The sequence below is a fragment of the Arachis hypogaea genome, chromosome 5, assembly GCF_003086295.3.
Source record: "Arachis hypogaea cultivar Tifrunner chromosome 5, arahy.Tifrunner.gnm2.J5K5, whole genome shotgun sequence".
Lineage (NCBI taxonomy): Eukaryota > Viridiplantae > Streptophyta > Magnoliopsida > Fabales > Fabaceae > Arachis > Arachis hypogaea.
Window position 1 is genome coordinate 42,973,082 of NC_092040.1, and position 13,238 is coordinate 42,986,319.

The window sequence follows — 13,238 nt, forward strand, 5'->3', positions numbered from 1 at the left end:
GAGGCGTCGTCCACGCGTTAGCGTAGGTTGTGTTCCTGCCAGGTCACGTGGCCGCGTGATCCACGTGTTCGCGTAGCCTGGCATTGGGGCAGCTATGTCAAATTATATCTCATTGCGAAGCCCCAGATGTTAGCTTTCCAACGCAACTGAAACCATCTCATTTAGATTTCTGTAGCTCATGTTATGGTCATTTGAGTGCGAAGAGGTCAGGCTGGACAGCTTAGCAATTTCTTCAACTTCTTGTATTCCTTCCACTTTTGCATGCTTCCTTTCCATCCTCTGAGCCATTCATCCCCTGTAATCCCTAAAATCACTTAACACACATATCACGGCATCTAATGGTAATAAAAGAGGATTAATGGTGCACGAAATTGTGATCCTCAAAGTTGGTCTCTTTGTACTTGTATGAAATTTAAATATTGGCTCTATCAAGAATACCCCAAAGAGATCATGGTATGATGAATTGGGATCTTAATAATCCCTGGTAATGGCACTAACAGCTTAGTGTTGTTGTTGGACCAAAAGAGTTACAGGCACTGTTAGAGAATCTCACAACTCCGTTCAACTAACCAGCAAGTGCACTGGGTCGTCCAAGTAATACCTTACGTAAGTAAGGGTCGATCCCACGGAGATTGTTGGTATGAAGCAAGCTATGGTCACCTTGTAAATCTTAGTTAGGCAGATTAAATTGGTTTATGATAAGTTCAAAAATTAATAATAAGCAGAAAATAAAATAGGATAGAAATACTTATGTGAATCAATAGTGGGAATTTCAGATAGGCGTATGGAGATGTTGTGCTCCTCTTGAATCTCTACTTTCTTATTACATTCATCCAATTTCTTCTTACTCCTTTCCATGGCAAGCTGTATGTAGGGCATCACTGTTGTCAATGGCTACATCCCATCCTCTCAGTGAAAATGGTCCTATGCTCTGTCACAGCACGGCTAATCATCTGTCGGTTCTCAATCAGGTTGGAATAGAATCCGTTGATTCTTTTGCGTCTGTCACTAACGCCCAGCCTTCAGGAGTTTGAAGCTCATCACAGTCATTCAATCCCAGAATCCTACTCAGAATACCACAGACAAGGTTAGACTTTCCGGATTCCGGGAATCCTACTCAGAATACCACAGACAAGGTTAGACTTTCCGGATTCCCATGAATGCCGCCATCTATCTAGCTTATACCACGAAGATTCTGTTGGGGAATCTAAGAGATATGCGCCCGGCCTAAGGTAGAACGGAAGTGGTTGTCAGTCACGCGCGTTCATAGGTGAGAATGATGATGAGTGTCATGGATCATCATATTCATCAAGTTGAAGTGCAACGAATATCTTAGAATAGGAATAAAAGAGAATTGAATAGAAAATAATAGTAATTGTATTGAAACTTGAGGTACAACAGAGCCCCACACCCTTAATCTATGGTGTGTAGAAACTCCACCATTGAAAATACATAAGTGAAAGGTTCAGGCATGGCCGAATGGCCAGCCCCCATGGTCTAAGGACTAGGCGTCCAGAGATGTCTAATACACTAGTAAAGAGTCCTATTTATAATAAACTAGCTACTAGGGTTTACATGAGTAAGTAATTGATGCATAAATCCACTTCTGGGGCCCACTTGGTGTATGTTTGGGCTGAGCTTGGTCTATCCACGAGCTGAGGCTTTTATTGGAGTTGAACGCCAAGTTGTAACGTGTTTTGGGCATTCAACTCCGGGTCGTGACGTGTTTCTGGCGTTTTACTCCAAACAACAACATGGAACTGGCGTTGAGCGCCAGTTTACGTCGTCAATTCCCGGATAAAGTATGGACTATTATATATTTCCGGAAAGCTCTGGATGTCTAATTTCCAACGCCGTTGAGAGCGCGCCATTTGGAGTTCTGTAGCTCCAGAAAATCCATTTCGAGTGCAGGGAGGTCAGATTCCAACAGCATCAGCAGTCCTTTGTTAGCCTCCTTCTCAGAGTTTTGCTCAGGTCCCTCAATTTCAGCCAGAAATTACCTAAAATCACAGAAAAACACACAAACACATTGTTAAGTCCAGAAATGTGAATTTAACATAAAAACTAATGAAAACATCCCTAAAAGTAGCTTGAACTTACTAAATATTACCTAAAAACAATGCCAAAAAGCGTATAAATTATCCGCTCATCACAACACCAAACTTAACTTGTTGCTTGTCCCCAAGCAACTGAAAATCAATTAGGATAAAAAGAAGAGAATATACTATAAATATGAATGAATATTAATTCTAATTAGATGAGCGGGACTTGTAGCTTTTTGCTTCTGAACAGTTTTGGCATCTCACTTTTTCCTTTGAAGTTTAGAATGATTGGCTTCTATAGGAACTTAGAATTTCAGATAGTGTTATTGATTCTCCTAGTTAAGTATGTTGATTCTTGAACACAGCTACTTTTATGAGTCTTGGTCGTGGCCCTAAGCACTTTGTTTTCCAGTATTACCACCGGATACATAAATGCCACAGACACATGACTGGGTGAACCTTTTCAGATTGTGACTCAGCTTTGCTAGAGTCCCCAATTAGAGGTGTCCAGAGCTCTTAAGCACACTCTTTTTGCTTTGGATCACAACTTTAACCACTCAGTCTCAAGCTTTTCACTTGGACCTTCATGACACAAGCACATGGTTAGGGACAGCTTGATTTAGCCGCTTAGGCCTGGATTTTATTTCCTTGGGCCCTCCTATCCATTGATGCTCAAAGCCTTGGATCCTTTTTACCCTTGCCTTTTGGTTTTAAGGGCTATTGGCTTTTTCTGCTTGCTTTTCTTTTTCTTTCTATTTTTTTTTGCCAGTTTTTTTTCGCAAGCCTTTGCTTTTTCACTGCTTTTTCTTGCTTCAAGAATCAATTTTATGATTTTTCCGATCATCAATAACATTTCTCTTTGTTCATCATTCTTTCAAGAGCCAACAATTTTAACATTCATAAACAACAAGATAAAAAATATGCACTGTTTAAGCATTCATTCAGAAAACAAAAAGTATTGTCACCACATCAATATAATTAAATTAAATTCAAGGACAATTTTCGAAATTTATGTACTTCTTGTTCTTTTGAATTAAAAACATTTTTTTTAAGAGAGGTGAAGGATTTATAGAATTTATTCATAGCTTTAAGACATAGTTACTACATACTAATGATCATGAAGTAGAGACACAAAATATAGATAGACATGAAGGATAAAAACCGAAAAAGCAGAGAAATAAGAACAAGGAATGAGTCCACCTTAGTGAGGGTGGCGCCCTCTTGAAGAACCAATAGTGCTTTTTGAGCTCCTTTATGTCTTTTCCTTGCTTCTGTTGCATGATCCCTAGTGATTTTGGTGTTCCCACCCTTAGTTGCTTCCAATAATTATGTGGAGGAACATGTATCCCCTGAGGTATCTCAGGGATCTCTTGATGAGCGAATTTCTCATGCTCTCTTGATGTGCAGTCAAATGCTCTTTTACTGAGTTATGGACCCTTGAGATGAATATCTCCATCTCCCACGACTTGGAGGTGGAAGCTTTTTGTCTTCTCTTTTCTCTTTCTTTTCTCTTTTTTTTTGAGGTTTCTCTGAATTGTTGATTTTTAGTTTCTCTTGACTTCCTCTTCAGAGTCTTTTCAGGTTCAGGATCAGCTTCAACAAGAGTGCCTTTTTCCTTGTTCCTGCTCATATGAAAGAGAAGAGGAAAAGAAAAGGAAGAGGAATCCTCTATGTCACAATAAGGAGGATCTTTATTATTAGTAGAAGAAGAAAGGGGATAATGGAAGGAGAGGGATGAATAGTCTGTATAAAGAGTAAGGATAGGGGAGGTGATAAGAGATGAAGAGAAGTGTTAGTAAATAAATAAATAAATAGAAGAAGATGAGAGAGGGATTTTCGAAAATATTTTTGAAAAGGAGTTAGTAATTTCGAAAATTAAAGATGAATTAAAATTAAAATTAAAATTTGAAATAATTAGTTAATTGAAAAGAATTTTTGAAAAAGAGGGAGGTATTTTCGAAAATTAGAGAGGGAAAAGTAGTTAGGTGGTTTTGAAAAAGATAAGAAACAAACAAAAAGTTAATTAGTTAGTTGAAAAAGATATTAAAATCAAATTTGAAAAGATAAGAAGATAAGAAGTTAGATAAGATATTTTAAAATCAAATTTTTGAAAAAGATAAGATTTTGAAAAAGATATGATATAAAAGATACGATAAAAAGATATGATAAAAAGATATGATTTTTGAAAAGATAAGATTAAAAAGATATTTTTTTGAAAAGATATGATTTTAAAAGATATGGTTTTAAAAAGATATGATTGAAATTAGTTTTGAAAAAGATTTAATTTTTAAAATTAAAATTAATTACTTAACTAACAAGAAACTAAAAGATAAGATTCTAGAATTTTAAAGATTGAACCTTTCTTAACAAGAAAGTAACAAACTTCAAATTTTTGAATCAATCACATAAATTGTTAGCTAATTTTCGAAAATATGATGTAAAAGATAAGAAAAAGATTTTGAAAATAATTTGAAAAAGATTTTTGAAATTTTCGAAAAAAAGGAAAAAATGGAAAAGATATGATTTTTGAAAAAGATTTTGAAAAGATAAGATTTTTAAAATTGAAAATTTGACTTGACTTGTAAGAAACAACTAATTTTTAAAAAGTTTTGACCAAGCCAACCCAAAATTTCGAAAATTTGGAGGGAAATAAGGAAAAGATATTTTTTGTTTTTTTTGAATTTTTAATGATGAGAGAGAAAAACAACAAAAATGACTCACAACATGAAAATTTTGAATCAGAACTCATGATGCATGCAAGAACACTATGAATGTCAAGATGAACACCAAGAACACTTTGAAGATCATGATGAACATCAAGAACATAATTTTGAAAAATTTTTGATGCAAAGAAAACATGCAAGACACCAAACATAGAAATCTTTAATGCATGGACTCTAACAAACGAAAAATGCATATGAAAAACAACAAACAACACAAAACAAGAAATCATCAAGATCAAACAAGAGGATTTACCAAGAATATCTTAAAGATCATGAAGAACACTATGAGTGCATGAATTTTCGAAAAATGCAAGAAAAAAATTTTTAAAGCATGCAATTGACACCAAACTTAAAAATTGACTCAAGACTCAAACAAGAAACACAAAATATTTTTGGTTTTTTTATGATTTTATGATTTTTTTGTATTTTTATTATTTTTTTCGAAAATATACTTTAGAAAAACGAAAATAATAATAAATAAAAAAATATTTTTCAAAGATTTTTGAAAACTTTTTGAAAAGAAAATTACCTAATCTGAGCAACAAGATGAACCGTCAGTTGTCCATACTCGAACAATCCCCAGCAACGGCGCCAAAAAGTTGGTGCACGAAATTGTGATCCTCAAAGTTGGTCTCTTTGTACTTGTATGAAATTTAAATATTGGCTTTATCAAGAATACCCCAAAGAGATCATGGTATGATGAATTGGGATCTTAATAATCCCTGGTAATGGCACTAACAGCTTAGTGTTGTTGTTGGACCAAAAGAGTTACAGGCACTATTAGAGAATCTCACAACTCCGTTCAACTAACCAGCAAGTGCACTGGGTCGTCCAAGTAATACCTTACGTAAGGGTCGATCCCACGGAGATTGTTGGTATGAAGCAAGCTATGGTCACCTTGTAAATCTCAGTTAGGCAGATTAAATTGGTTTATGATAAGTTCAAAAATTAATAATAAACAGAAAATAAAATAGGATAGAAATACTTATGTAAATCAATAGTGGGAATTTCAGATAGGCGTATGGAGATGCTGTGCTCCTCTTGATCTCTACTTTCTTATTACATTCATCCAATTTCTTCTTACTCCTTTCCATGGCAAGCTGTATGTAGGGCATCACTGTTGTCAATGGCTACATCTCATCCTCTCAGTGAAAATGGTCCTATGCTCTGTCACAGCACGGCTAATCATCTGTCGGTTCTCAATCAGGTTGGAATAGAATCCCTTGATTCTTTTGCGTCTATCACTAACGCCCAGCCTTCAGGAGTTTGAAGCTTGTCACAGTCATTCAATCCCGGAATCCTACTCAGAATACCACAGACAAGGTTAGACTTTCCGGATTCCCAGAATCCTACTCGGAATACCACAGACAATGTTAGACTTTCCGGATTCCCATGAATGCCGCCATCTATCTAGCTTATACCATGAAGATTCTGTTGGGGAATCTAAGAGATATGCGCCCGGCCTAAGGTAGAACGGAAGTGGTTGTCAGTCACGCGCATTTATAGGTGAGAATGATGATGAGTGTCACGGATCATCACATTCATCAAGTTGAAGTGCAACGAATATCTTAGAATAGGAATAAAAGAGAATTGAATAGAAAATAATAGTAATTGTATTGAAACTTGAGGTACAGCGCAGCTCCACACCCTTAATCTATGGTGTGTAGATACTCCACCGTTGAAAATACATAAGTAAAAGGTTCAGGCATGGCCGAATGGCCAGCCCCCATGATCTAAGGACTAGGCGTCCAGAGATGTCTAATACACTAGTAAAAAGTCCTATTTATAATAAACTAGCTAGTATGGTTTACATGAGTAAGTAATTGATGCATAAATTCACTTCCGTGGCCCACTTGGTGTATGTTTGGGCTGATCTTGGTCTATCCACGAGCTGAGGCTTTTATTTGAGTTGAACGCCAAGTTGTAACGTGTTTTGGGCGTTCAACTCCGGGTCGTGACGTGTTTCTGGCGTTTTACTCTAGACAGCAACATGGAACTGGCGTTGAGCGCCAGTTTACGTTGTCAATTCCCGAATAAAGTATGGACTATTATATATTGCTGGAAATCTCTATATGTCTACTTTCTAACGCCGTTAAGAGCGCGCCATTTGGAGTTCTGTAGCTCCAGAAAATCCATTTCGAGTGCAGGGAGGTCAGATTCCAATAGCATCAGCAGTCCTTTGTTAGCCTCCTTCTCATAGTTTTGCTCAGGTCCCTCAATTTCAGCCAGAAATTACCTGAAATCACAGAAAAACACACAAACACATAGTAAAGTCCAAAAATGTGAATTTAACATAAAAACTAATGAAAACATCCCTAAAAGTAGCTTGAACTTACAAAAAACTACCTAAAAACAATGCCAAAAAGCGTATAAATTATCCGCTCATCAATTAATATTAACAAATATAAGACCAAAGAAGCATGTTTTCAATCATAGCACAAAATCCGGAAAGAAAATGTAAACTCATGCAAATAGTATGAATAAGTGGGTAAAGAGTTGATAAAAACCACTCAATTGAGCATAAGATAAACCATAAAATAGTGGTTTATCAACCTCTCCATACTTAAACAATAGCATGTCCTCATGCTAAGCTCAAGAGAAACTATAAAGAGATGAAAAGGAATGATACAATGTATGAGATGCAACCTATGAATGCAACTAAATGCAAAATGTTTCTACCTACTTGGTTAAAAAAAAATAAGTTTTCCAAGACAAACATAAATCAGATTTCACTAATTCGAATCATACAGTGAAAACAAGTAAACTTGTAAGAAGATATCTCATGAAAGCAGGGAACATAGAATCAAGCATTGAACCCTCACTGGTAGTGTATATGCGCTCAAATCTCTCAAATGTCTAGGGTCAATCTCTCTACTCTTCTCTAATCATGCTTTCTAAAACTTTGTTCTTTATCTAACCAATCAACAAATATTTAGTATACTAATGCAAACATCATGAGGTCTTTTCAGGGTTGTAATGGGGCTGAGGTAAAGGTAGGGATATATATATAAGGCTAAGTGAGCCAATTAAGTGAATCCTTGATTAGTCTAAGATCTCACCTAACATACATACTTTGTAAAGCAAAGCTTCTTTACCTATTCTCCCATATTTTTCCCACTTTTGATGTTACATGCTCATGCATTAGTTTTAATTTTGTCCCATGTGCATTGCTTTATTTTGCATTTGGGAAATTCTTTTGTATCCCCTTTATTCAAATACTGAATTATATATATATATTTTTAATGCACATGGTAATTCAATTATTTTGATTTCACACACATGAGCATGCTTCCCAAAAATTTTATTTTGAATTATTTCATTCTTTTCAACTTCCCACCCTTTGTTTTTATCATCCATGTTCCCAATAGGTTTCCCACACTTAAACAATTACACAATTTTTATCTTAAGCTAACCAAGGATTCAACTTGGGATTTTAAATTTGTTTTTCTGCTTAAGGATAATGTTGTGGTTTATAGAATAAGAGGAAATTAAAGGCTCAAGGGGGCTAACAAGGGTGATGTAAAAGGTAGGCTAATTTTGGGATAAGTGAGCTAGAATCAAACAATGGCCTCAATCATATGCAAGCATGTAAATATATTAAATATTGGACATAAAGAATGGAACAAAGCAAAGATTACAATTATAGAGAAGAAAACACACAAGAATAAAAATTTATGGTTAAATAATGTAATCATGTAAATAAGCTCAAAATCTCATAGGTTGTGTGTTCTTTGGCTCAAAAACCATGTTCCAAATACAACTTCAAACAAATGTAACAAAAAATTTTATTCAAATTAGTGAAATGCTATAAAAAGTTTCTTGCAAAATAAATTATTACTTTAACCAAGTGGTAAAATATGCAAAATTCAAACAAATATGCAAATACAACAACTAGCAAGGAAAATAAACCATTGGTGTTGAGATAGAAGAGTAACTAACCCATGGAGATCGGTATCGACCTCCCCATAATTAAAGATTGCACTGTCCTCGGTGCATGCTAAGATGTGCAGGTGGACGGGTTACTTCAACTGATGCTTTTCTCCAAAGATTGAGCAGATGAACTTGTTTGTCCCCCCAGTAAGAAGCTTTTCCACTCCCTTTGTGGTGGTCATCCTAAAAGAAGAGGGAAAAGAAGAAAAAGTAACCCAAAAATAAAAATAAGAATATAAATAAAGTCTGGGTGGGTTAATGCCAAATAATGGGGTCTCAATTACATGGTAGCTACAACATGCAAGTGAGAAAATAGTGGAGACACATGGCATATCAATAATGTAAAAATTTTCAAAAACTGAGGGAAGAGAGTGTGGGTAAGGAGAGATAATATAAATTCAAGTCAATGCAAAAGTGATACAGGTATAAAAGATTGGCATTGATAAAAATAATATTACCTAACCAGAATAAAACAAGCTACTAAGCACTCAAAATAATTCAAGAGAAGATGCAACAGTTAAATAAGAAAATTCAACACCAAAGGAAAAATAATGAATTTAGAAAAGAAGGAAGAATATACACTAAATTAAAATGCAATGAATGGAATATGAAAATAAATAAAATGAAAGATAAGAAGAATGAGAAGGGAAAGAAGTGAGTAAGAAAGGAAGGAGGGAAGAATTAGGATTGGGGAAGAAAAGATAAGATAATTGGCAAGTTAGGATAAGCTGTGCGGCGCAAGCGACGCAGACGCGTGGGGCACGTGGTTGCGTGACTTGCGCTTTAAGTTAATCGACGCGGTCGCGTCGGTCACGCGGTCGCGTGACACATGTTATGCTTCTGGTGCGAGTGCGGCCTCGCGCCTGCACAACTCTCTGTTCGAATTATTTTATTAGCCAAATTTGGGGTGACGCGATTGCGTGGTCGATGCGATCGCGTGAGTGGCCAATATGGGGATATGACCCGGTCGCGTCGGTTACGTGGCTGCGTGGGAAGAATTGTGCGTTTAGCACCAATCCAACACCACTCTAGCACAACTTTCGGTCGTGCACCTTTTCTACGTCGAATTCCAAGGCACGCGGCCACATGAGTGACGCGGTCGCGTAGGAGGCCAGTGTTCCCACTTGACACGGACGCGTCAGTGACGCGGTCGCGTGGGACGATTTATGCGACGGGCACGCCTCCAGCCACGCTCTCGCGTGACTCTCTGTTCAATTTCTCTTCTTCACAACGCACATGTGACACGGATGCGTCAGCGTCACTGCCGTGTCGCGTGCATGCTTTTTTTTTCAATAATGCAGTATGCAGATTGCAATGCTAATATGAATGTTATGCAAAATTCCAGGTTCAATACAATACAATAAAATAAAACTCGAAAACAAATACAACTAGATAAAAATGAAAAAGGAACAATCATACCAAGGTGGGTTGTCTCCCACCTAGCACTTTTAGTTAAAGTCCTTAAGTTGGACATTTGGTGAGCTCCCTGTTATGGTGGCTTGTGCTTGAACTCATCCAGGAATCTCCACCAATGTTTGTGATTCCAGTAACCTCCGGGGTCCCAAACTAGGTGCAGAAAACCTTTAAGTAAGTTAAAGCAAGTGACAAGGCCCCAAGAGTGGTTATTGATAGAATGGATTCCTGGGTCCCAGACCTTGCCTTTGCACCCATCTTTTGGTTGAGCAATATTGTTCCATCCGGGTGGCAAGCAGTCTGAATTCTCACGTAAGCGGCCAAACAACTTCCTAGACCCATTCAGTCGAGCTTTACAGCAACCGTTGCATTTAAACTTTGAGCACACAACCATGTTGAACCTTGCTTGACAATTCTTACCACTGGCCATCTTCCTCTTTCTCTTAATGCCACAAAGAGCTCTAAGTTGACCATTCGTCTCCAGTAGCCCATATTCAAGTGGAATTAGAAAGCTAAGGGATATGAATTTTACCCACTTGAATGTTGTGAAGGATGATGGCAACTTAGGGGGAGGGGTCTCCAACAACGTTAGCAAGGTGATTCCAAGCTCCCCTCCCTTGTGCTCTTTGACAACGTCCTCCTCTTTGCAAACTTATTTAATACCAACCTCTTCCTCTTGGTAGCTTTCTTCCGATTCAATCTTTTCTTCATTGCTCACCAAGGGTATGGGAGGTTGTGCTTCTTCTTCTTTAAGATCCATCTCTTGATCAACCTCTTCCATGTTTTCAAATATGATATACTTTGGAGGTTGTACACCTTCCTCAACATCAAATGCAACCGTCTTGGAAAGAGGCTTTATGTCTTGACCTTCCCATGGAGATTCAGCATCTCAAAAGTCTTCAACCACTTCTTCTTCTTTAATAATTCCGGCTTCCTCCACTTGTTCCAGTACAAAGTCATGCTCCGTACTGTTCACTGGAGTTTCTAGTATCTCCTTCATGTTACGTTCTTCGTTAGATTGTCCACATGAAGCCATGGGGTTCCTTGAGTGTCCGAACATCGGGAAGCCAATTGATTTATTGCTTGATTCAATTGATGAAGGGTTGCCTGAAATCGATCCACTGTTTCCTTGAAATGATCCCTTGACTCCTACTCCTCCTTAATGATTACCTTTCCATGACAACTCCCTTCAATTACTCCTTCACCTTCAAGGGTCTCTTCTACCTTCACCTTTAGTGCCTCCTCTAGCTCCTTATGATGTATGGATTTGCGAAGATGATCCTCTCTCTCTTGTTCCATATCAATAGCATAATTGGGATCATCTTGCTCTTGGATTGATGGATGTGGGTGCTCTTCCATGGATTGTGGTGATGGGATGGGTGGATCATTATGTGGTTGAAAGGGAAGTGCACTAGAGCTTGAAGGTTGATTGTTGAAGGTATTTGATGGTCCAATTCGGGCGGCGAGAGCTTGTATAGTAGAGTTTAGATCGATAAATGCTTTCTCCATGGAGGTTTGGGGTGGATAGGAGGGTTCATTTGTTGGGAGAAAGGGTTCATGGTAGGAAGGTGGTTCATTTTGATAAGGATATGGAGATGGTGAATATTGAGGTGGTGGTTCTAGGTATGGTTCACATGGTGGTTGGTGTGGTGAATAAGGATTGAGGTCATATGGAGGTGAGTGGTGGAAAGGGGCTTGTGAGTGTGGTGGTTCAAAGTTATGTTGTGAGGATGGTCTATAGGCACGGGGTGGGGCTTGTTGGTAGTTACAAGGTTGTCCACCATATCTTTCAGCTGGGTATGCATTGTAGAATGGTCGTTGTCCATGATGTCTTGGAGGGTGTTGTTGCCTAAAGGGTTGATTAGATCCTCTTGGCTCCATCCATCCTTGATTGGTCTGACCTTGATGCATATTCCTGCTGTGGTTTCTATTTCCTTCAAAAAAGTTAGAACCAAACTCAAAGCGAGAGGGGTGAGAATTCATAGTAGTTATCAGAAATAAGGAGGAAAAAGGAGAAACAAATAAACAAGTAAAAGAAAAATATTTTTTTTATTTTTTATTTTTTTTTGAAAAATATTTACAATAACCAATAAAAAGGCACACGTTTGCAATTCCCTGGCAACGGAGCCATTTTGACGTTACAATTTTTGCTAGTAAAGAATTTTATAAAGTTGCGTTGTAAGTATAGATTCTAAACCAATAGAAATCCCTTCGTATAAATGTTTTGGTTGTCACAAGTAACAAACCCCTTTTAAAATTGATAACCGAGTATTTAAACCTCGGGTTGTCTTCTCAAGGAATTGCAGGGAGGTATGTTCTTATTATTGGTTATGAGTTTGTAAATTGGGGTTCTGGAGTTTAGGCAATGTACACAGGTATATTTTCAAAGCAATAAAAATAAATAAATAACTGTAAAATAAACTCTTGGCAAGGTATAAAAATTGGAAGTTTTATCCTAGTTATCCTTATCAATTGTGATGAGAATTGGATTTTTCTCCCACTTTGTTAACCTCTAACTATGAAGGTAAGTTAAGTGGATGAATTAATTCGAATCCTCAAGTCCCATTCTTTCCTTGGGAAAAGTTAGAGTTATTGGATCTTGAATCAATTGTTGAAGAACTCCAATTTTCAATCAACAATGAGTTTGATAACTCAAGAGTCACCAATTAATCAACCAAAGCCAAAAGGGAAAATATCTAAATTAAATTAAAAGAATTCATGTAAATAAAGCCATCAAACTACGTCTAAATATAAATTCAAGTCATAACATGGAAAGGTTCATAAGCCAATTGGGTAACATAAATCAAATACAAATAAAAGCATTAAAATATCTCAAAGTAGAAGAGAAATCAAAATAAAGAAATGTTGAACCTGATATGAAGAGTTGAAATAAATCCTAATTTCTAAAAATTCTACCAAAATCCTAAGAGAGAGGAGAGAACCTCTCTCTCTAAAAACTACATCTAAAACTATGAAAAGTGAATTATGAAAGCCTGATCTGAATGGATGCATTCCCCCACTTTATAGCCTCTAATCTGTGTGTTCTGGGCTGAAAACTTGGTCAAAAACAGCCCAGAAATCACTCCCAGCGCTTTTTGGTCCGTACAGGTCGCGGAAGAGTGACGCGGAG